Source organism: Saccopteryx bilineata, chromosome 10 (genome assembly GCF_036850765.1).
Source record: "Saccopteryx bilineata isolate mSacBil1 chromosome 10, mSacBil1_pri_phased_curated, whole genome shotgun sequence".
In the NCBI taxonomy this organism is placed as follows: Eukaryota; Metazoa; Chordata; class Mammalia; order Chiroptera; family Emballonuridae; genus Saccopteryx; species Saccopteryx bilineata.
In genome coordinates, this window is record NC_089499.1 from 50154888 (window position 1) to 50179883 (window position 24996).

At 45.4% G+C, this 24996-nt stretch overlaps 1 protein-coding gene and 1 non-coding gene across 6 annotated transcripts in view; both read left to right on the top strand.

Annotated features, from left to right (window-relative positions):
* Positions 1-24996, top strand: part of ATP2B2 (ATPase plasma membrane Ca2+ transporting 2) — a 516257-nt gene that overhangs the window by 228948 nt on the left and 262313 nt on the right. The window lies entirely within an intron of this gene.
* Positions 6478-6553, top strand: TRNAT-AGU (transfer RNA threonine (anticodon AGU)). The gene has a single exon. It is a non-coding gene; the product is annotated as a tRNA-Thr (tRNA).

Genomic DNA, 24996 nt, shown 5'->3' on the forward strand with positions numbered 1-24996 from the left:
TCATGGAAGAGTTAGGATTAGCTTTTAGGGGATGAGGTTCTCAGTCTAATGCTAAATTCCTAACACTGGTGTGTCTCAAACTTTGCTGTGCATCTCAGTCTCCCAGGGGCTTTGTTAAAAATGCATATTCTAGGTTAGTAGGTATGGGGTGTGATCTGAAATTCTGCATTTCTTACAGGCTCTCTCATTCAATCCTCATTAACAATCCTGGGAGGGATGTTATCACCTCCATTTTATAGATGAGAAAATTGAGGCTCAAAGAATTAGGTAACATGACATGCAGAGTAATAGCCAGCCCCCTCCAAAGGTGTTAGTGCTCTATTTCTAGGACTCTGTGCATATGGGACTTTACATGGCTGAAGGGACTTTGCAGATTTGACCAAAGTTAAGGAACCTGAGGCAAGGAGATTGTCATGGACTCTCTAAGTGGGCTCAATCTAATCTCGGAGTTCCTAAAAGTAGAGAAGCTTTCCCAGCTGTGTTCAGAAAAAGCTGTGACGATTGCGAGAGGGGTCAGAGATATGTGATGTTTGCTGGCTTTGAAGATGGAGAAAGGGGCATGAGCCAAGGAATGCAGACCGCTTCTAGTAGCTGGAAAAGGCAAGAAAATAGTTCTCCCCTCAAGCCTCAAGGGAAGAATGCTGTCCTACCCACACCTTGATTTAGAGAGAAGACCCATGTTGGAACTCTGGCCTACAGAACTGTAAGATGATACATTTGTGTTGTTTGAAGACTCTAAATGTGTGGTAATTTGTTATGACAGCAACAGAAAAAAACAATTATAGATTTTAGTACCCTGAGTGAGCTGTTGCTTTTACAAATACCTAAATTGTAGAGTAGCTTTAAAACTGGACAATGGGCAAGAGGTTGGAAGAATTTTGGGAAGTATGATAGAAAAACCCTTGATTGCTTTGACTATGCTGTTAACAGAAATATGGTTGTTAACAATTTGTTTAGTGGTGACTCCGAAGGAAATGAGAAGCACCATGAAAAAAATGTCAGTAGCAATATGGATTTTTAAGGCGCTACTAGGGAGGGCTTAGGAGAAAAAGAGGATCATGTTATTGGAAACTAGAAGAAAGGGGATCCTTGTTATACATGGGCAGAAATATTAGTGGGATTGTGTCCTGTGGTTATGTGGAAAGCAGAACTTGTAATAATGAACTTGGATATTTAGCTGAGGTTTATAATAGCAAAGTGTTAAAGGTGCATCCTGGTTAATTCCTGCAGCTATAGAAAAATGTGAGAGGAAAAAGTAAATTTGAGGGAAGAACTGCTAAACAAAAAGGAAGAGGACTTGATGATTAGGGAATTCTCTGCCTATCTCACTGAGAAAGGATGCTAAAATTAAGAGGTTCAGTGTCAGGAAATGATAGAGTAGTGGTTCTCAAACATTTTGAAGTCAGGGCGCATTTAAAATCCTACAAATAATTGTAGGCGCACTATATACAAATTTCTGAGAAATAAGTAATAATAATTAAGTCAAATATTAAAGAAAATATATAAAGTCCAAGCATGCTTTTATGGTAATTAAATGAAATAAATATAACAAAATTAAATTTATACTCACATTAAAAAACATTTTTATGTTACATATTTTGAGTTATGCTTTTTAGAATTCATAAAAAAGAGGCGTCAAAAAATTAAAAAACGACAAAAAAATCATTTTATATATATATATATATAGATACATTCTTAGTAAGATTTAGTAAATTCAGCAGGTCTGAGCGCAAATGTGTTAAGTTTTTTTCATTCTTGTGTTTATGAGAAACATGAGCCTGGTGTGTCCTAGCGATTTCTTCAATGTTTGGGCATATATTTGAAAGGCAAACTCTCATTTCCTCGTCAATACATTGAAGAATTCCTCTTTTTACTCTTAATTGTGTTGAGGGTAGAAAATCCTAATTCACATAAATAGGATGTTGAAAATTGTAGTAAAATGTTCAAAGTTTTTTTAGATATTGACACATATTTTTTTTATAGAAATCCGAAAGGCTTCAAGAGATAATTCCTTATGTTTAATCATCAATCCACGATCAGTGGATAAAGCTGCCAGTTCTTCTTTTGTTAATGTTAAACCAAAATCACTTGAAGCTTCCATGAATGGTTATTAATCCAATCGTATTGTTCAGTGTTAAGTGATGGAAAATGTTATAAATTAAATTCTGCCCGTCAGCCTTCAAGTCCTATTTTATTTACACTTAACTTTTGCTCACTTCCAGAATCAGATTCTTCAATATTATGCTTCTTTTTGAGAAATCTATTCATTTTATTTGAGTGTATTTATCTAAAAATAATATAATGATGTGTTAATAATAAATATAATAATGATTTGTTAACAAAAAGAGTGGTATTTTTGTAATGAAATGGTATAATAGAGGAACTATATTTATTTTTATATCTGGGTACATGCCACGAACCAGCACAGCTAGTAATTCCAGGTTCCAAGTGGGAACGGCGTGGAATTAAGAAAATACGGGGTCAGGAGGGCCCTGTAATTGCTGCTAGCAAGAACAAAGCATTCCCTAAAACAGCATCTTGCTTTATTTATAGGGCAAAGTGAGGCCATTAGCAAATCAACATATCATTTTAACTTTATACCAAACAAAGGATAGAAGAAACTTGCCTCCAGTCTTTCCAGGGAATGGGGGAGGGGATAGTGTAATTGTAAATGCCCCTGGGCAAGTAAGCCATGAAGTATTGGATCTGCATGGATTTTAGACTGGAAACAACAGAGATTGATTCTGGATGATTTGGCAGGAAAGGAATTTATTAAAAGCACATGGAAGGACTAGGACCTGGGCTCAGGGCTATTTGACCAAAATCAGGGTCCCAAGCTCTGCAGCAGAACCAGCCTACAGAAGACCCCACTCACAAGGTCACTCACTGCCTCTGCACTGGCCAGCTCCCAATGCCAAGTCTGGAGCATGGAGGCTGACCCTGAGCAGCAAAAAGGTGGGGAAGCCGGTCACAGGCATTTTTAGCTTGCTGAGTGGGAAAGTAGGCTCTGAGTCACAAGGTTGGCAGCTTCCCACACAGAGGAAGGGGTTCAGACATCAGGTGGCCAAAGTAAATGACAAGTGTCCTGGGGACAATGTGATGGGTCAGACAGAATTTTAAATATTCTTCCTGTGATCCAAATAAGCCATCAAATGGCCCCAATAGAACACCAGTTTAGCTTCCCAATTTTATTTCCTCTCTTTCCACTCCTGGAAATTCTCCAGAGTCCTTTGGCCAACCATGTATCCCAGTCTGTGTTTGCCAAATAGTAGGGAGAGACAGTCCCAGGGGATGCAAAGAGCGTTCTGTACTGTGAATCCCGCCAGCCTGGCATTGCTGACCTTGGTAGGACCTTTCACTTCTTGGGCCTCACCTCCTCTGCTGTCATCCCAGAGGGCTGAGCCTGAGCCCCTTCTAGCTCAGACACTCCTCAAGGCTCTGAGTGACTCAGCTTAATGTTTTTCCTTGAACTCACTTACTTTAATCATTTAAATATCATCCTTAGGTTTGTCATAAAGAAAATATCCAGGAGGTCAGGGTTTACATTCTAGTTATAGATATTTTTTCGGGTCTATAAGCTAATTCATAACTACTAAAATAAGAAAAACTGTTTGTCAGGGTACCATCTAATAACATCTATACCTCTCGTTGAGGGAGAAAAGCAGTCATGTCAGTCCTGTTTCATCCACTTCACATGGGACTCAGGGCAAGTCACATCACCTCTCCAAGCTTCAGTCTCCTCGCCTGCAAAATAGTCTGCATCTTCCAAGAGGAGTAGAGCCAATCCAAATATACTACCTGTATGACCAGGGCAGTGCCTTGCACATAGTAAGTGCTCAATAAGAGTAGCTGTTGTTTTCAAGATTATCACCTTTGTCACTATTACTCTGGGTTGAGTGTGGGTTTTGGAGCCACATAAGGATTTGACACCTGGCTCTGATGCTTCCTGGAGTGTAAACTCAGGGAATTCATGTTACCTCTCTGAGCCTAACTTTCCTCATCTGGAAAAAGAGAACAGCAACTCACATCATAGAGTTCACCAGAGGCTCAGTCAAGATGGAAAGGGCTCTGCAAATAGCGGCTGTGGTTATATTTGGCCTGTTTTTCCTGTTGATGGCAAAGCTTGGTCCTTTCTTTTTTTTTTTTTCCATGGACACTGGTCAGTCGGCAGGGTTTTAGTTTGCCTGTCTGTTGTTCAAACAGAAATGAGGCAGGGAAAATGGAAAGCTGAGGCTGTGTGTCTGCATTCTAAATAGCAGGAACCACATAAATGGAAAGAGATCTTTTAGGGTTGGAACAAATGGCTGAGGTTCAGAATGTGTTACCGGAATCACTTGAACAGCTAGTAAAGGATGTTGCCTGCTCTTATCGGGGAAATCATCTGTGATTCTCAAACCGAACAGAAGGCCGATGGCTCCCCAAGGTCCCTCTTCCAAAAGGACATTTCTGAAGCAGTGGGAGCCGAAAATAGCTGGTAGTAAACTGATTGTCAACAGTCATAATGGAGGTGTGGGAGGCAAACTTTCCCTAAGCTTCAACCACCTGAACCATGTCTCTTTAGAACTCAGAAATTTTAGGCTTTCTCTGGGCCTTATTCAGGAAGTGCTCTTTTCTTTCTTTCTTTTTTTTTTTCTCCCTGTGAATGTCAGGTGTGTGAATTTTCACACCACAAGTCATCCCTAACCCCTGATCCTGCCAAGGGCCTAAAAGACCAGCCTGCTTTGAATATCACCTCCTGGACTCACATGCCTTTGGAGAGTGTGGATAGTGGAAGGGTGGGAGAAGGCTGGCTTAGCTCCACCATCATGGTCCAGGCAGACCCCCGACCACCCTCCGCAGTGTCCCCTTTGTGGGCTGGGCAGTGGCAGAGGGCTGCCTTTCTTTCAGCAACAGTTCTGCACCTGATGCTGGCATGACTTGAGCCTTGGGCCCCATCCTAGAGTAGACCAAGCGCACCCTCCCTGGTTCTCCTTGACTCCCCCCGAGGGACAGAGCCTGGGCCCAGCATCAAAGGACCTCTGCATCTTACCTTCCATTCACCTGGGGAGCAGGGATCATTTGGGGAGTTGGCCAAACAGGAGCTACTATCTTAGCCCTTCTCAGAAAATTGTCAATGCTTCCTTCTTCACACAACTCACTCTGTCTTCACTGACCTTCTGAGTGCAGCAGGACAGTTTGTTGATTGATCCTCACCACAAACTCAATAACCATTCATTAATTCCTGGAGCATCTGCTATGGATAAAACACAGTCCTGGCTGTCATGGAGTTCCCAGTCCAGTCATTGTTTGTTTTCTATCACTACATCCCCATTCCCCAAGCCCAGCAAGTATTCCTCATGTTTATAATAACAATAAATGGATATAATCGCAATGTTCTAGCTAACATTTATGATCTAGCTGAAGCACGTCTGCAAAGAGCTTTGCATGAATTTTCTGATGAAAATCTCACAACTATCTTGTGAAGCAGGCCCTAGTATTCATTTTACAGATGAGGAAACTGAGACTCAGAGGAAGTCATGCATCTTGCCCAAGGCCACACAGCTGATAAGTGGGGTCCTCAGGTTGCAAAGCCAGACTGGGCCTTTTTCCCACGATGCCTCCCCTGTCAGCATGAACAAAATCAGCATTAGCCAATTCAGGTTTGATTTGGCCTTCTCCTAACACAGGAGATATTCTGATTGTGGTGATTCTAGAAGTTAAAGCTCAAAGAGACCAATAGACTTTACTGAACTCGCCCAGCTGAAACTTTGGTTTTCGGACTTTGGCTTGCAAATCTATTTTTGCTGTAACATGTGGCCCCTAAATTCTAAAAAGCATTTTGTTCCTTAATAGGATTTGATTAGCTAGGGCTAAGATGGGTGCACAGAGAGGCGAGTAGATATATGGACATGGTAGGTGAACAGACAGATGAATGGTCAGGTGGGTGAATGAATACAAGGGTAGGCGGACAAATGAGTGAACTGATGGGTGGGTGGGTGCACAGACAGGTGGTGAACAGATGGGTGGATAGACACAGTAGGTGGGCAGACACAGATGGATGGGTGGATGGACAGATGGGAAGGTGGGTTGGTAGAGGGATAGGTGAGTGGGTAGTTAGGTAAAAGAATGGATGGATGAAATGAGGGAAGGTGGAAGGAGAAGTACGGAGAGATTTATTCACTTGCCCAAGGTCACACAGCTAGTCAGTAGGATTAGAACTCAGGCAGTATGACTTCAGAGCCCATTCTTTTAATTACTATATTACATTTGATAAAGTAACTTGCCCAAGTCATCCGTCAGGGATAGGTAAAACCAAACTTCGAACCTGGATCTGTTTGACTCATCATTGCTCCACTGACTGAAGACTGAGGAGAACATCAGGGGTAAATTGTGAATGCCACAGGAGACTGGACCTCATCCCGAGGCAACCAGGGAACTGGCAAAGGGTTTGTTTAAGCCTGGCTGTCATATCATTTCTGAGTTTAGAAAGACAAGTCAGCCCTGGCCGGTTGGCTCAGTGGTAGAGCGTCGGCCTAGTGTGCGGAGGACCCGGGTTCGATTCCCGGCCAGGGCACATAGGAGAAGTGCCCATTTGCTTCTCCACCCCTCCGCCGCGCCTTCCTCTCTGTCTCTCTCTTCCCCTCCCGCAGCCAAGGCTCCATTGGAGCAAAGATGGCCCGGGCGCTGGGGATGGCTCTGTGGCCTCTGCCCCAGGCGCTAGAGTGGCTCTGGTCACAACATGGCGACACCCAGGAGGGTCGCAACATGGCGACGCCCAGGATGGGCAGAGCATCGCCCCCTGGTGGGCAGAGCGTCACCCCCTGGTGGGCGTGCCGGATGGATCCCGGTCGGGCGCATGCGGGAGTCTGTCTGACTGTCTCTCCCTGTTTCCAGCTTCAGAAAAATGCAAAAACAAAACAAAACAAAACAAAAAATAAATAAATAAATAAATAAAATAAAATAAAAAAAAAAAAAGAAAGACAAGTCACCTAGCAATGTAGTGGCATTTAATAGGGGAGCCCACCCATCAGGAGGCGGTTATTGTAATAGTCAATGAGGAGTTGAGCCAGAAATACAACTGAGAGGGCAGAGAAGCAAGAATCGGTTCAAGAGGCATATAGAATTTGAGTGTCAGAACCTGGTGACTAAGCCCAAGCAAGAGATAACAGCAGAAATCACAGAGGTCTGTGTGACCTTGAACATAGTCACTTCCCCTTCCCACGCCTTGCTTCCTGCATTGAATGTGTTAGGGCAATAATGGCTTGGCTGCTATAACAAAGAGACCCCCAAATACAGTGGCTTAATCAAGGTAGAAGCATTTTACAAGATTACAGTTGGCTGCGCTAGCATGAGACAGGTGCTCTGATCCACAAGGTTACTCATTGATTCAGGTTCCCTTCACTTTATTGCTCTGCCACCGCATAGGATGTTCTCATCAGCACAGTGGAAGCTGGGTCCCAAGCATATCACATCCCAGCTCACAGGGAAGGGGATATAACCAGGTTTGACTTAAACACCCAAGATGTTTTAAGTCAAAGTCTACAAGTGACATACATTTGTTCCACTCATATGCCACCTAATGAGGATTTGCTCACACGGTTATACCTAGCTGCTGGGCAGGCTAAAAAATGTAATCTGTCTGAGAAGCCACATGCCCAGGCAAATCTCAGTTACCCCGAGAGAAGTAAGTGACTTTGGAAGGACAACAGGAAATCTATCACATCTTGGAATTGTTGGGGTGCAGGGTTATCACCAGGACAAAATGAGATAATGTTCATGGAGCCCTTGGCACAGGACTGGCATGAAGTGGAAGCCTGGAAATTGTAGGCACAAAGGACACATACAAGAGCTGTAAGGCACTCCCAGAACTGTGAGGTTCTGGCACAAAATAAGTATGTGGAGAAAGAAATCCAACTAGAGGCAGTTTCAAAATGGAAAGTCTTTCATGCCGGATCTGGGTGGGGTGAGCTTGGGTGAAGGAATGATTTGCAATAAGAGGAAGGCAAGGTTAGCCTGGAGCCAGGATTGAGCAGAAGGCAGAGAGATTTGGCAAGGCACATGCCCCCCCATTGGGGAGGAGGAAAGAGGGGCTGCTGGCCTATCAGGCCACCTGTGGAGCCAGCTTAGCTCAGATGTAGAAATGGAGGGACAGGAAGCCAATTGGAACAACAGAAACCACTCCAGGTACTTTTGACAGAGGGAATTTAATGCAGGGAGTTGGTTGCATAGTAATGGAAGAATGGAAGCCACATGGACAGGGAGGCAAACTACGGATTAGCAACAGCAGAAAGCTGCTGCTACCCATGGATGTTGTTAATCAGCCTCCAAGAGTTTGGTTAGCATGAGTCTGTTTCCACTGGACCGATCCACATGGTCTTAGCTGGCCGGGTCGAGATTCTTAGTGTCAGAGCCAAAGCTGGACGCAGATTGGAGATCTGGCTGTATCCTTGACGTGTCTTTCTCACCAGGGTTTGGGGGAAATTTCTGCAGTGGCAGTCCTATGGAAACACACTTCGTGTAAGGCTTGTAGAGTGTGGTCACCATCTGCTATCCTTTCCCATAACTAATGCTCTTCCCTTCCTATCCATTCCTAACCTCTGCCTTTCTTACCTCACCATATGTCCAATGTCCAGGAGATGAGAGATCAGCCTTCAAATACCTAAAGGGCTACGTTGGTCAGAGTGTGGGCTTGTTTGCTTTGTCTCCTGTAGATGCAACTGAGCTCCACAGGTGGAAGTGAATAGCAAAAGCAGTCTTGGCCTGACCAGGCGATGGTGCAGTGGATAGAGCGTCAGACTGGAATGCAGAAGACCCAGGTTCGAGACTCCGAGGTCGCCAGCTTGAGCGCAGGCTCATCTGGTTTGAGCAAAAGCTCACCAGCTTGGTTGGACCTAAGGTTGCTTGGTCTGCTGAAGGCCCACGGTCAAGGCACATATGAGAAAGCAACCAATGAACAACCAAGGTGTCGCAACGAAAAACTAATAATTGATGCTTCTCATCTCTCTCCGTTCTGTCTGTCCTTGTCTATCCCTCTCTCTGACTCTGTCTCTGTCTCTGTAAAAAAAAAAAAAAAAAAAAAAGCAGTCTTGGTTCTCAACTTGGCTCCACTACTTAAGAGCTGTATATACTTGAACAAGTTGCTTAGCCTCTCTGAGCTTCAGTTTCCCCTTCTGTGAAATAAGGATGTTAATACTGCCCTTGGAGAATTGTTTACAGGAATTAAATGAAATAGTCATAACAAGGTAGCCTGGTTTTTCTTGTTCATTGTTCTTATTAATGATATCTGGTTACAGTGAGGCAAATTTCAGTGTAAGGAAATGATTTCCAACAGCCTGAGCCAACCAATGTGGATAGGCTACCTTGGTAGGTGGTGAGGTCCCTTTTACAAAAAGTATGCAAGTGAAAGCCTGGCAATCACTTGTCAGGGTCCAGAAACCCCCTGAAAATAGGGAAGAGTTGCCCTGGATGCCCTCTGAGTTCCCTGTCAGTCTGAAAAGCAGTGATTGGTGTAGTTCCTGTACCCTGTCAGGGGCAATCTGGTGGCCACCCACATTCAAAAAGGGTCCAAACCAACAATGCCAGGCCATCGCACCTATGAGAATAAAGGGGGAAAGCCCCATAAGATCTTGGCCATCAAAACAGTGAAGAGTCAAAGTGGTTACATGGTGGCTGGACTGGATTATTGATTTGTCAGGAGGTAGTATGGAATAGTGGTAAGAACTCCAGGTCCTGGGGTCAGCAAAAATAGGCCTTAGTCCTGGTGTAGCCATTGCTGAACAGTTGACCTTTCAAAAATTTCTTAATGTCTCTAACTTCAGTGTCTCCATCTGTTAAGTGGTAATGAACATATCTTCCTCAAAGGTTGGTGTAAGAATTGATAAAATAATATATGCAAAGTTCTTGGCTTAGTTGTTGAGCCATAGCCATTTAATATAGTGCATGTATCATCACTTCTTCAAGGATTTGTGCCAGCCTGTTTATACAGTGCAATAAGATTGAAGAGAAGTGAGCTAGGGAATCAGAAAACAATGGTAGGAAAACAAAATGAAACCATGGGAAGGTTAATTCACGACCTGTATGCTTTATATTTGGTTTTGAGTTTTCTAGAAGCCAAAGCAAAGAGGGAAACCAGATTTATTATGCATACATATATAATTGCAGGCATACCTAATGTAAAAACTATCAGATTCATTATAGAAAACATGGGTGGGTATTCCATAATTTATTTAATTAATCCCCATTGATAGTTATTAGGTAGTTTCCTTTCTTGTTTGTTTTTTGAGGGAGAGACAGGAACATCAAGCTGCTCCTGAATGTGCCCTGACCTGGGGAATCGAATCGAACCGGCAAGCTCCACGCTCTTCAGGATGACACTTCAGTCAACCGAGCTGTCTGGCCAGGGCTTTTTCTTTCTTTTCTTTTCTTTTTTTTTTTTTTTAGAGACAGAGAGAGGAAGGGAGAGAGAGGGGAGGAAGCATTCATTTGCTGTTCCACTCAGCCATACATTCATTGGTTGCTTCCTGTGTGTGCCCTAACCAGGGATTGAATTGCAACCTTGTCATTTCACTTGACAACACTCTTAACCAACTGAGTAACAAGTCAGGGCCAATTTTTCTGTCATAAATAGTGGTACAATGAATATCCTAGTATCTACTACATGTTTGCCTGATTCTTGAATGTTTACCTGACATTTCTATCAATTCAGTGACCTTTAAGAGCATTCCTGAAGAGAAAAGACACAGATTGGATAAGGCTAAGGGTCCTGAGTAGAGATTAGGAACTAGAGATTGAGAGACTGGGGGGAGAGGGCAAGGCTAGAAGTGATTCAGGGACTCAGACATCCAACCATTGTTGCCTGCTGAGTCTTCCCTACTCCCCCAGTGTCCAGCAGGAGAGATCCTAAGGACTGGAAAGGGAAAATGAGGCTGAGTCCTCACCACAGTGTGAGCAGCTCATTATGAGCTCAGACCAGATATGAGACTGAGAATAGCAGCTCATATAGACCCACAGACTCTACAATCTTCATACAACATCAGGGTGGTTAATTCTTTTGTGGATCAGTACGAATTTCTGGCAGACCAGCACCAGTAGTTGAAAACCACTGATGTAGGGAACAGGGTATGAAAGGTACTGAGTATGGAATCTATCAGGTTGGGTGGTGGGCTAGGTGTGAACAGGTGATGGATAGCAGGCAGCTGGTTGGCTGTGGGAGCCATATTCTGTGGTAGGAAGGCTGGAGGAGGAGCAGGCTGCGGAGAAAGATGAGGTTCACTTGGGGCCATGAGACATTTGAGGTGCTTTTCAGCAATGAAGGCCTGGCACTCAGAAGAGGGGCCAGCCATGGGGAGGTTTCTTTGGTTTTCCAAACACATTAGAGAGCCTCAGTGAGGCACCACATATTGTCAGCATCTCTCTTGAACACCTGCTGAGCTGCATCCCTCCTCAGAGGGCAGGTCTTGGCTATCGATGGCCATCTTCAGAAGCTCGGAGCATTCCCACTGCACAGTCCCCACTCCTCAGGCTTCCCCATCCTGGCTCACCTGTGGTACCTCGTCATAAAAGGTGTCCATGACACCGTGGTTTTCCCTGGTTTATTTAGAAGCCCAGCTGCTGCCTTTGAGTTGCTCCCATCTTGTTATCCTCAGAGTTTCTACTTCTTTTTGTGAAAATTTAATTGCCTGCTAGGTTTGAAAGGGCCTAAACCAGCTGCTTAGGTTTGAGAAGTCCAAGTTAAATGCACCATGATCAAAGTCTGCAAGAGGCCAGCAGCATCCATGTCAGTAGCAACTCCTTAAATCAGAGCAACTTTACTCCTCCCAAATAGAAAACAAATCGCCCAGCATGGATACTTGAAAGCAGGAGCGTCAGGCAATTCCCATCCTTCAAACTGCCTGCAACATCTTCAAGTAATTTTGCTTTGGAAATGGAATGCCCTGGCCTCATCCTGAGCTCCCCATGAGGAGACATGGCCAGAGATGTCATCTGTGGCCCTGTGCCTCCTTTCAAATCAAGCCCAGAATAAATCTTGAGAAGCCAATAAGTTCTGCAAATTATCTCCAAGCTCCCACCCGGCCCATTCCCGTGCCCACCCCTTGGTCTACTCAGCAGGATTAAAAATTAGAGGACCTGGATGCAAACCTCAGCATCACTGGCTGGGCAACCTTGAACATATCTGTCTGTGCCCTGGGTCTGCTCATCTGTAAAATGGGCTGATAACTTCCCTGTTTATTTCACTAGGTTTTGAGAGGCTTCAATAGGATGCAAATGTGAAAGTGCTTACTAAATAGAAACATCACACCCATGAGTGGTCACTGTTATTCAGCTTCTTACCCTCCCAGTGATACCTGCATTTCAAAAAATAAGGAACTTTGAGAAGCAGGCATTGTTTCTCAGGGAAGAAAAGCACTTTATAAATGTTGGAAAACAAATTAGTGTTTGAAGGGCAGGGATACCAGGTGTGAAGTTACCTTGAGAGCCATGAGGTGTAAAAATAGCAGAGTAGGTGACAGGAGCAGCTGGCCTCCCTCCCGGAGGCTGCAGGGCCACCTTCTGTTGCTCTCCTCTCTTGTTCTCTCCTCTCCTCTTTCTGTTCCTCCAGTCTTCTCCCCTCACCTCTCCTGCCTTCCTGTCCTCCCTTTCTGTTCTTCTACTTTTTACATAGGTATACAGTTTTTTTGTTGTGTTTTATTTTTTTATTTTACCATCTTAACCATTTTTAAGTGTACAGTTCAGTAGCATTAAGTACATTCACATTGTTGTGCAACAGACCTATGGAACTATTTCATCTTGCAAAACTGAAACCCTTAAACACCAATTATCTTCCTCTCCATCGACCTTTCTCCTGGTTTTTCTTCTGAGTTCAGTGCTCCTTTTTTTGTTTCAAGAAAGTTTTAAGCCATATAAGTTAAGAATCTTTCTGTTGAAAGTAACTCAAACTGGCTTAAGCCCAAAAAGGCATTTATTGGCTTGAGTAACTGAAAAGTCCGGGGTAGCAGGCTTCAGGTACAGCTGGATCCAGGGGCTGGAACAATCATCAGCACTTGTTCTCCTTTCTGTCTCTCAATTCTGCCTCTTCCTGTGCTTGCTTCACCCTTGGGCATCTTCTCCTTATCAGGATGCTGTCCCTCTTTCCTGATATTGCCTGGTATTGCATATGAGGAAATGACCCCATATTACTTCCTTGCCATGGTGCCTTCATAGTACCATCTTAAGCCATTTTTGAGACATACCTGGCCCTGCCACTGGAATTCTGGACTCCCATCCTCCCAACCACCTTGGGATGTGGCCCACCTTCTGGTTCCCAGAGGATGACATAAAAACAGTGTGGGCCTTAGACTCACATAGATCTGAGTTCAGACTTCTCCTCTGCCATTTACTGAAGTAAGTGGTGGTGGGAGAAGGATAAAAACAGAATAATGATATAGAATGTTGTCTTCTGGTACAACACCCATTCTGCCACTTGTGACCACTCTCCTCAGTGTCTGTGCCCTGCAGTCCATTTCTATTTCTTCCCCATGAGGCCAGCTTCAGCACCTTGTCCTCTTGGAATTCTGTCCCTCCCAGCCTTGTCCCCATCCCAATGCAGCCTGGTCTCTCCTAGAGCCCTGTGCTAGACCACTCTGCCGCTTCTTTCCATTACTCTCCTACTGGAAGGTGCTCTTGCCTCCTTCCATTCCACTGCCAAGGCACGACGACCCTGGGAATCCAGCCTCGTCCAGGCAGCCAAGCTGCTGCAAAGGCGGCGAGAGTCTTGAGACGATCTAACATACTTTTTATAAGTTCTTAAAAATTCACACTTCCCAGACATCTGCCTGCTCTCAAGCATCTTTATTTACCTCCTTAGCAGGCAACATCACTGGACCCCTAAAACTGGAATTGCTTTCCCGAGCCCACAGTGGCCACTCAGAGTCTGCACCCCTTGCTCACCTCTGTGTCTCAGAGCAGAGACCCAGGCTGGGAAGCTGCAGATACAGTTATAAATACCCAGTCAGGGAAGGAAGGAGACAAGTCACTCCTGGGACTGGGAGTGACTAATGTGTCAGAGCAAGAATCAGAGGGTGTGACTACTGTATCAGCCTCGTGTCCAGGAGAAAAAGCAGGGACTGAAATATTTTACAGTTCTGAATTCAAATCCTGACTTAGCCACCTAACTGCTATATGACCTTGGGCAGAGCCCTTTACCACTCTGAGCTTTAGTTTTGACCATCTTTTTTTTTAATTAAGTGAGAGCAGGGGAGGCAGAGAGACATATTTCTGCATGTGCCCGGACCAGGATCCACCTGGCAAGCCCACTATGAAACGATGCTTTGCCCATCTGTGGCATTGCTTTGTTGCTTGGCAACTGAACTATTTTTAATGCCTGAGGCAGAGGCTACAAAGTTATCCTCAGAAGCCAGGGCCAACTCATTGGAATCAATTGAGCCATGGCTACAGGAAGGGAGGAGGAAGAGAGAGGGGAGAGGGGGAGGGTGGAGAAACAGATGATCACTTCTCCTGTGTGCCCTGACCAGGAATCAAACCTGGAACATCTATACACCAGGCTGACACTCTATCACTGAGCCAACCACCAGGGCAGTTTTGCTCATCTTTAAAATGGGGACAGTTGTGCCCACCCTGGAGGATGGCTAAGAGCATTTACTACACAATATATGAAGAGGCTCAATGAATATGAGTTTCCTATGAATAAGAAATGATAAATAAATAGGCATAACTAGCCTGACCAGGTGGTGGTGCAGTTAATAGAACATCAGCCTGGGATGCTAAGGACCCAGGTTTGAAATCCCAAGGTTGCCAGCTTGAGCATGGGCTCATCCAGCTTGAGCGTGGGGTTGCTGGTTTGAGCATGGGATCATAGACATGACCCCATGGTTGCTGGCTTGAGCGCAAAGGTCACTGGCTTGAAGCCCAAGGTTGAGCAAGAGGTCACTGGCTCAGCTAGAGCCTCCCAGTCAAGGCATATATGAGAAAGCAATCGATGAACAACTAAGGTGCCACAACTATGAGTTGATAATTCTCATCTCTCCCTTCCTGTCTGTCCCTATCTGTCTCTCTCACTTAAAAAATAAAATAAGTTCCCGGGTTCGATTCCTGGCCAGGGCACACAGGAGAAGTGCCCATCTGCTTCTCCACCCCTCCCCGTCTCCTTCCTCTCTGTCTCTCTCTTCCCTTCCCGCAGCCAAGGCTCCATTGGAGCAAAGTTGGCCCCGGCACTGAGGATGGCTCTATGGCCTCTGCCTCAGGCGGTAGAATGGTTCTGATTGCGGCAGAGCAATGCCCCAGATGGGCAGAGCATCGCCCCTGATGGGCATGCTGGGTGGATCCCGGTCAGGTGCATGCGGGAGTCTGTCTGACTGCCTCCCCGTTTCCAACTTCCAAAAAAAAATAGGCATAACTAAATATTTTTTATAAAATAGTATATAATAACATTTCAGTTATGCATTTGTTTTCTAAGCACACACGACATGGCCTCCCTGCTATTCATCAGAACTGCCAGGCACACTCCCTTGTCAGGGATTTTGTCCTTTCTTCTGTTCCCTCCCAAGAGGTGCTTTTCCCCACATGTCTGTGTGGCTCATTTTATTTCCTGTCTTCAGTCAGGGCTTAAACACCACCTCCTCAGAGAGGCCTTCCCAGCCCCCATCCAAAATAGAGGCTCCCCTGTCACCTTGCCCCTTGCCCTGCCTTTTCTGCTTCATCACAATGATCCCTTCCTAATACAGTCTACTTTTATTTGTGTAGATTTCTCAATGTCTGTCTCCCCTGCCACTTGAAAGTCAGCCATCAAGAGCAGAGATCTTGTTCCCTCTGTCCTCCTGAAGCTAAAGGAAAACCTGGCACATAGTAGGTGCTCAGTTAAGATCTGAGTTCTGTCAAAGGGAAGAGTCAGACACTTCCCTGCTCTGGCGACATCTAAGATGATAACTATTCTAATAAAAACAAGTGCCATTTGCTGTGTGCCCACTCTGCCATCACTGTGCTAAACCCTCCTTATGCAGCATCTCATCTGCTCCTCCACAACTCCACAAGAGAGTTTCTGTCACTTTTCCCACTTAACAGAAGAGATAAAGCCCAGAGAAGACATAGAACTGGCCCAGAATCATGCAGGCAGGGCCAAGATTGGAGCCTAGGTGTTTCCACTGCCATGGTTTGGGCCCTGAACACAAAAATCAGGGTACCACAGGGAAGCCAGAGCTCTGCACAAAGAGAAAAGCATGACCTTGCACCTTGAAGTCAGGGAAGGCTGCCTGGAGGAGGGGACATTTTAGCTGGACCTTGATGCATACATAGGAGCATTCTAGGCAAAGAGGGGATAGAGGAGCACTCAGATGTTGATCATGTGGTCCATTCCACAAGCATTCGTTTAGCGCCTCTGTATGCCAGGCAGAGATAATGCCCTTCTGTAATGAGGCCCTTGAATTCTGAAGGAAGCTGAAGTGTTAGAGTCAGTAGCCTTGGGAGAGAGCCAGGGCAGGGCCTGGGCCTGACTGAGAGAAAGGGAAGAGCTGGTGTTGAGCACCCACTGTGTGCCAGCCATGGCACCACAGGCTTCCCTTTGTCTTCTCACATTGTATTCTCACCATTTGGTATGGAGGTGCTGTGCCTGCTTTCAAATGAGAACACTGAGACTCAAAGGCTGTGGGCTGCGAGTCTGGCTTCAGGCCATCTGTGTTTGGTGGTGGGACATAGTAGGAGAGCACCTTCTGTCTGCCTCTGGCCAAGAGAGACAGAGAAGAAGGAGTTTGGGGTCCAAGGTCCTCATCAGGCCGGATGGTGAGAATCAGCAGAGAAGTGGCCTATGAGATCCAGCACCTCAGCATACAAAGTCAGTAGCCTGCGGGAGATCTGACCCACACCCAGAGATCTCTGTCACTGTCTATGTCACCTGCTTTGTGACCTTGACCAAATCACTTAATTTCAAAAAGCTAAATGTCTGGCTCAGACCATGCAGATTTCTAACCCTGGTGTGTCTCCTATTGCTGCTATGACAAGTTACCACTACTGAGTTGCTTAAAATTCACCAGCTAACGTTTCTCTAAGTCAGAAGTCTGGTGCCAGTCTTCTGGGCTAACATCATGGCAAGGCTGCATTCCTTCTGGAGGCTCCCATGGAGCATGATTCTTTGCTTTCTCCAGCTTCTAGAGGCGGCCATGTTCCCCACAGGCCCTCCCTTCATCTTCATGCCGGCACTGTTTTTCTCACATTGCACTCTGACTCGTCTGCCTCCCTCTTTCACTTTTCAGGACTCCAGTGGTTACATGGGGCCCACTCATGTCATCCAGTATTTTCTTCCATCTCAAGGTCAGCTCATGAGCAACCTTAGTTTCATTGGCAACCTTCTTAGTCGCAGGCTCCAGAGATTATTAAAACATGGATGTTTTTTGTTTTTTTTTTGGTTTTTTTTTCATTTTTCTGAAGCTGGAAACAGGGAGAGACAGTCAGACAGACTCCCGCATGCGCCCGACCGGGATCCACCCGGCACGCCCACCATGGGGCGACGCTCTGCCCACCAGGGGGCGATGCTCTGCCCATCCTGGGCGTCGCCATATTGCGACCAGAGCCACTCTAGCGCCTGAGGCAGAGGCCACAGAGCCATCCCCAGCGCCCGGGCCATCTTTGCTCCAATGGAGCCTTGGCTGCGGGAGGGGAAGAGAGAGACAGAGAGGAAAGTGCGGCGGAGGGGTGGAGAAGCAAATGGGTGCTTCTCCTGTGTGCCCTGGCCGGGAATCGAACCCGGGTCCTCCGCACGCTAGGCTGACGCTCTACCGCTGAGCCAACCGGCCAGGGCTAGAACATGGATGTTTTTGAGTGGCCATTGTTCCACCTGCAAAATAAGACAATTGGGGGAGGCTTTAGGCAAGCTCTTTCTTCTCTTTGGACCTCAGCTTCTATGTTTAGAAATGGGGGTACCCTGGCCAGGTAGCTCAGTTGGTTAGAGCAATGTTTTTAAACCTGTTGTTTAACTCTATCATGGACCAGCACACAATTTCTGGTGGAGCAGCACCCAAGGACTGGAAGTTAAAAAATACTAGGTTAGAGCATCATCCCAATACGCCAAAGTTGTAGGTTCAATACCTGATCAAGGCACATACAAGAATCAACCAATGAATGCATAAATAAATGGAACAGTAAGTCGATGTTTCTCTCTCTCTCAAATCAATCAATCAATAAATTTTTTAAAAAGAATTGGGGTTGATCATTATGATCTCCTACCCCATACAGCTGCTTTGTATTTTTGTTTTGTTTTGTTTTGTTTTTAGGTGAGAGGAAGGGAGATAGTGAGGCATACTCCCACATGCGCTCTGACCAGGATCGACCCAGCAACCCCATCTGGGGCCAATGCTTGAGTACCGAGCTATTTTTAGTGCCTGAGGTCCATGTGCTTGGACCCACTGAACTATCTTCAGTACCTGGGGCCATGCTCAATCAAATCACTGACTGTGGGAAGGGAAGAGGGAAAGAAGGGAGAGAGGGGGGAGGAAAGAAGAAGATTATTGCTTCTCATGTGTGCCCTGACCAGAAATTGAACCTGAGACATCATATGCCAGACTGATACTCTATCCACTGAGAAACCAGCCAGGGCCACCATACAGCTGCTTTTTAAATAAACTGAGAGGATGTATATTCAGGTAGATTACAAAGGGTCAGGCACTGTGCATGGAGTTAATTCTATATTTCTGGAGTCTTTCAGTAGCATCAGCTGATGGCTCTCACTGGGTACTCAAGCCTTCCTATGCTTTTTTCTGAAAGGCTGCATCCACCACCTGCCCCCCCCCTACACACACACACACGCCCTACCCTGAGAAAACAAATGTGTGTCTGTCAACTGCTCCTGCTTGTTATAATCTGTCTTCTTTTCACAGAACCCCAGGGGCCCCTGGGATTTGGGAGTTGGGGAATGTCACTCAAGGATGCCTATTGAGCACTTAACAATAGCCCCTCATGAGGTCACACTGGTGGCTGCTTAGCAACCACTTAGGCCCTTAGTAACCAGCCCAGGAGTTGATATTTACCCAACAGAAACTTTGGGTTACATGCATAACACCCAGTTCCTTCCAGAGAGGCACAGGCTCTCAAAAGCAAGTTCCACCCACTGGTAGCTACTGTTCTGGCTCTTCTAAGAGCAGGCCTGGGAAGGAGCAGGGAACCCTAGTTCCATTCCAGCTCTGTACCCTTCCTGGGACTCAGTTTCCCCCGCAATGTACAGATCAACAAATAAGGTGACCATATGTCCCAATTGGCCTGGAACAGTCCTGGCTTATCATGACTGTTAAAAGTATCCTTTTTATTCTCAAATGAGTCCCCAAATTGGAAGATCGATTTTCTGATAAACCTAAGGTCATTTCCAGCCCTTGATTTTATTTCTATTCCCTTCTAGTCTCTTCCCCTGAGCCGAACTAATTCTGAATAGTTCAGCCAAGATTTTCCAGGGACCCTTTCTGTGCCATACCAGGAGAAAACTGAGGAAAACCTGCCATCATCCCTTCTCTCGGGAGCTTCCAGTCCAGGGAAGAATGCCACTTAAGCACTCTGCAGAAATCTAGGATTGAATCCAGAACCTTGTAATTCTCTGTCTCACTTGCACTCTCCCCACTAAGCTAGTTTAGTAAATAATACTCCTCAGTATTCAAGTAGCATTTTGCAGTTTCTAAAGCATTTCCTTTCTGCTACCTCATATAACCCTGACATCAATGATTTTTATATATCCCCATTGTTCAGATGAAGAGCTGGAGGATAAATGTCATAGAGGGGCGGTGGCTTAAGACAGCCAGGAAGCAACTCAACCTCCACCTCCTCACTTGTGAAATAGAATTATTGTCACCTGCTTTGTAGAACTGTTGAGAAAAATAAATGAGACAACATGTAGAAAGTCCTTTAAAAAAAATGGCACCTGTCATAAATAAATGCCTCTGCCCTGAGCTGTCATGGCCCCAGCAGGTACATTTCTAGAACATTTGCCTGCTTCTCACATGCCTGCATACCCCAGTGTGGGGATCTCCTGACACATTTCAGAGCACTGGAAACATCTTGTTGGAATCCCAGCTCTACCGCCCAGAGCTGTGTGAGCTACTTTCAGCCTCAGTTTCTTTGTCTGCAAAATGAGCATAGAAGAAGTGATTCTGAAGATGGAATAAAGCAAGCACAAAGATGGTACTCAAAGTATGATTTTGTATTGCTTTCAGTGTTTGAGATGTCTTTGAACCTAGGAGAGCGAAAGAAGCTCCCGTGAGGTGGGATTTGCACCCCAGCCCAGGAGCCAGTGCCAGCACATACTTTAGGTTCTCTGCTTCCAGTAGCATTGGCAGTGAGGGGGTTCAGCTGATGAAAGCTATTCCCTCCGTGCCCCACTCACCTTAGAGAGGAGAAGGGGCCTCCCCTTCCCCTTTTCTTTACAGAGCAGCTCCACAGGGACAAATCTGTCAGGTTCCATGGTGATGCCTAAGTGGTTTCCCGCCCACGGCCCTTGCTAGCACTATGAGTCACCACCCAGCACGGAGGTGGTGGCGTGGGAAGGGTGTTCCCTCTCCAGCTACAGAAATGCTGCTGCAGGATAGCTCCAGAAAGCCAAAACCAGGCCTCATGATAAGCACAGCTACCCTTCTTATGCAACTTCTAACATTGTTCAAAAGCAATGTTAATGTTCTTAACTTCCATTTGCCGAAGACCCTAGAGAGCTGGTCCAGTCCCAACCTCATGTTCTTCCAGCAGTCCAGGCAGAGGCTAGTGTCCACATTTGACAGGTGGGGAAACTGAGACGTACCTGAGGCCGCAGGACTAGGACACTCACAGCCCGGCTTTCTGCACTGGCCCTCAAAACTTCCCCCACCAGCCATCTCAGTTAACTTTTGGAACCAGAGACAGAACAAAACAGGTAAATATGATACATTTTATTCTTTTTCAACTTAGCATTTCCGTCCCCTTTTGGGGTAGAAGTTTGAGCTCTGATTTCTGATAAAAATCTATTTCTGTCCTATGAGCTAATTAAGAATCAGAGCTGAGTTCCAGGTGGCTGCATGTTGGGGGAGAGGTGGAGTAGAAACTATCTGCATAGTCATTCGGGGGGTTGTGCTTGTTGGCTGCTTTCAGCTGTAGTCCTCTTCATGAAACTCTTCTGATGTCTTGCCCAGGCCAGAGAGAAATAGCCATACAGGAGAGTGGACAGTACAGAAAGGGCCCACCTGTGTTCCCACCCACCTCAGTCCTGTCTAAGCCTTAAACTTTCTTGACCCGAGTGAAGAAAAGCCAGACTGTACCTTTCAGCCAAAGAACCAGCCGGCTGAGTGGCATCCTGCCAGCAACCTGGCCTGGTCGGGGTTTGTGCTCTGCGTCAGGCGTTGGCCACTGTGTAGTATAGCTTCCTTCTCCCCCAGAGCCATGGTGAATGTTTTCCCTTTGTCTGCACCATGACCTCACCCAGCATGGATTTCCTACTATTTAAAATTCTTCTACAACTAATTCTGTAGACTTTGGGGTGACATTGATCCATTGATCCTCGCCATAATCAGAAGAGCATGTGATGTTGGTGCCCAGGCAGCCTGGGTTCCTGGAATGGACACATTACGTCTTGACAAAATCTCTGTAAAATGAATTTTTGTATTTCAGAACCTGTATTCTAGTTGACTCTCATTGGAGCATTTCATTGAGAATGTGTCCTGGAAGGAATAAGAGTTCTATACCTCAAATTGCACTAGAACTTAAAAAAAAAAAAAGAAAAAAGAAAAAGAAAAAGAAAAGTGGGCTTTCCAAAAACAAAAAGCTGATCTATAATATGAGGCTCCACAAAGGAAAAAATAAAGATACTGTTACATAGTTAAGTTAATTTTGAGGTGATTGTAAAAAGAAACAGTAACCTGCCACAAGGTAAAATACTCTAGATTCCTACGTGGTCTTTATTCTTCAGTTAAGTGTCCTTTCCCATCTCTGCTATTTGCTTAGGTTCTAAGTCTCAGAAAAGGTTAATGTGTCTTATGAGCTCCCTTTGAAATAAATATTTATTGCTTTTATATTTTTTGCAAGTCTTTATTTGCTCATTCTAATGAAACTTTAAATGCTCTGTTCTCTGTGGGTAGCCAGCCACAAAACACACTTGGGCTGAGTCCCTAGACCTGTTTTTTAATGAAAGTGATTGTTATTAGGGATTTCTTGGGGCTCTTAAGAGATGTGACCACATAGCAAGATGTTAGAAATCATATGGGATTTGGAGTCAGACTAACCATTTACTTGCTATATGGCCTTCAGCAGGTGACTTAACCTCCCTGCGCCATGTAGCTCCTTCCCTTCAATTTCAGCATTAACAGGCAAGGTCAGTTGTCCATCCTCAAGCTCCCCTACACTACTGTTGGCTGTTGTTTACCACGCTGAGCTACACGGTTCCCTTGTCTACCTCTCCATTTCCTACAGGCCCTAAGAGCTCCCTGGGGGCGGAATCTGGTCATCTCTGTGTCCCAGTGCCTAGCACAGGGTGTGGCCAGGAGCAGAGGTCAGGGGTTTGGGTGGGTGGGGAGAAGGAAGGAAAGAAGGGATAGAAGGAGGAAGGAAAAGTAGGGAGAAATGCAAACTTTAAATTCCAATGCAACTCAAAGTTATTTATTATAATTGGGCTGGCCTAAGTCATAAGGCATGCTAAAAATGATAAAGTACTGCCACATATCACTTCCCAGTTTTCAGTATCATTTTATAGTTAACATATATTGAGCACTTACTTATACATGTGAGTCTGTTTACTCTCCCAACAGCTTGTGAGGTAAGCATTACCATGGTCCTCCATTTGGCCGATGACAGAGCAGTCACCACCCATAGCTCTCCCCCACATCCACCAAGAACTGTGCCCACTCCAGTCCCTCTGCCCTCTATACTCATATAATTGAACTGTCCAACCAAGGAAGCCTGAGAAGGTGCAGGCCTCTTCATGCTCAGTTCCCAGCTGCAGGCATGTTTCCTTCTGCAGCAAGTCAACATTTTTGCCTCTGAGTTGGTGCGTGGCCCATGGCTCAGCAGAACTGAGCGCTGGTTTATTTTGTACTCAAAGAGGCCATCACACAAGTGCATAGCACTTGCTGATGGGGCAGCAGGTCTGGAGCATGGGGAGTAGAACCTACTGGCCTTAGGAGCCACACAGCCAGGTGTGTGCCTTCAGATACATAGTCTTACCTCTAAGAGCCTCAGTCTCCTCATTTGTAAAATGGGGCAATAGGTGACTAGACCATTCCTCATCAATCTGATAGGCAGATGGCTTCATAGTGGGAGAGGATGCAGATGTGTTTGGGGTGACTCTGGGAGCTGATTTCTATCTCTGGAGAGGGGAAGTGATGGGAAAGTGGAGACCTCAGGAAGGAGCCATCCCCGGCATGCCCCAAGACTGGGCCTGGAGTGGAGCTGTCCACGGTGCTGTCCCTCCAGGCCCCCAGGAAGGTACTGAGTGGCCCTAGCTGTGTAGAGTCTGGTGGCTGGGCAGAGCCAGGCAAAGCCCAGGGGCCTGGCCCCTTCCTCCATTTTCAGTAGTTGACCCTTCACAGAGGAGCTGTGTGGGGTCAGGCTGAGGTGGGCAAGGGGGGCACCCTAAGTGGGGCTTTAGTCCAGAAGCTGAAAGCTGGGAAGGAGGGGGTGTGCTGAGGTTCTGCCTGGTGTCTCCTTCCCTTCCTCTCTTGTCCCCTGGTGGAGTCAGGCTCATGAGTACCTATCAGATACTAATCACAAGAAGTTGGATAATCATTTAAGAAGAGGGGTTGTGGGAGTGCTAGGAAATGGGCAAGCTGGTCTTCCATTACAGATATGCCATGTGCTAGCATGTTTTTCTGCATGCATATTTACTATATAAAACAGAGAAGTATACAGAGATATTTTATAAAAGAACCAAAAACCTTAACACCACCAATGTTGACTTTTGGGGAACACTGTATCTTTCAGTGTTACATTTTTCAACATTATGTTTTTTTTTTATACTATAAATGTAAGTTTCTTGTTAGAGCCAGGAAAATCAGGATCCTATTTTATTTTTTTAAGATTTTATTTACTGATTTTACAGTGAGAGGAGAGAGAGGGAGGAGGGAGTGAGAAGTATCAATTCATAGTTGCTTCACTTTAGTTGTTCACTGATTGCTTGTCATATGTGCCTTGACCCGGCAAGCCTGTACTTTCAAACCAGCGATCTCAGCATTGCAGTTCGATGCTTTATCCACTGTGCCACCACAGGTCAGGCATGATCCTCTTTTATTTCCATTCTCTACTCTGCTTTTTTCACTTGAGGATACTAAGAAATTTCCTGAGTCATTGAAAATTATTTGAAAACATGATTTTTGATAGATGCATAATTATTTTATGGCTTCTCAATAATTTATTTAACTAAGCCCCTAGGATTAGACATTAAGACTGTGTCCAAATTATTGCCATAATTTAAGGAAAAACACTGTGATGAACATCTTTATGACTGAAACAGTTTGCATTTTTAATTTTTCTTTGTGTGTGTGTGTGACAGACAGAAAGAGACTAAGAGAGGGATAGATAGGGACAGACAGACAGGAAGGGAGAGAGAAGAGTAGCGTCAGTTCTTCATTGCGGCATCTTAGTTGTTAATTGACTGCTTTCTCACATGTGCCTTGACCCTCCAGGGGGCTACAGCAGAGCAAGTGGCCCCTTGCTCAAGAAAGTGATCTCGGACTCAAGCCAGCAACCTTGGCTAGTGTCCGAGCAACCTTAAGCTAGTGAAGTTTGGGCTCAAGCTAGCAACTATGGGGTCATGTCTGTGATCCCATGCTCAAGCCAGATGAACCCTCACTCAAGCCAGTGACCTCAGGGTTTCGAACCTGGGTCCTCCACTTCCCAGTCTGATGCTCTATCCACTGTGCCACTGCCTAATCAGGCGCATTTCTAATTATTTTTATTAGAATATGTTCTTAAGCAAAATTACTGGCTCAGAGACTACAAATTTTTTCTTTTATGTTTTTAATATTATATTTTGACACATATATAAGACATTATATAGCATACATGTTAGTTTAATAATACAATGTATATCATGGA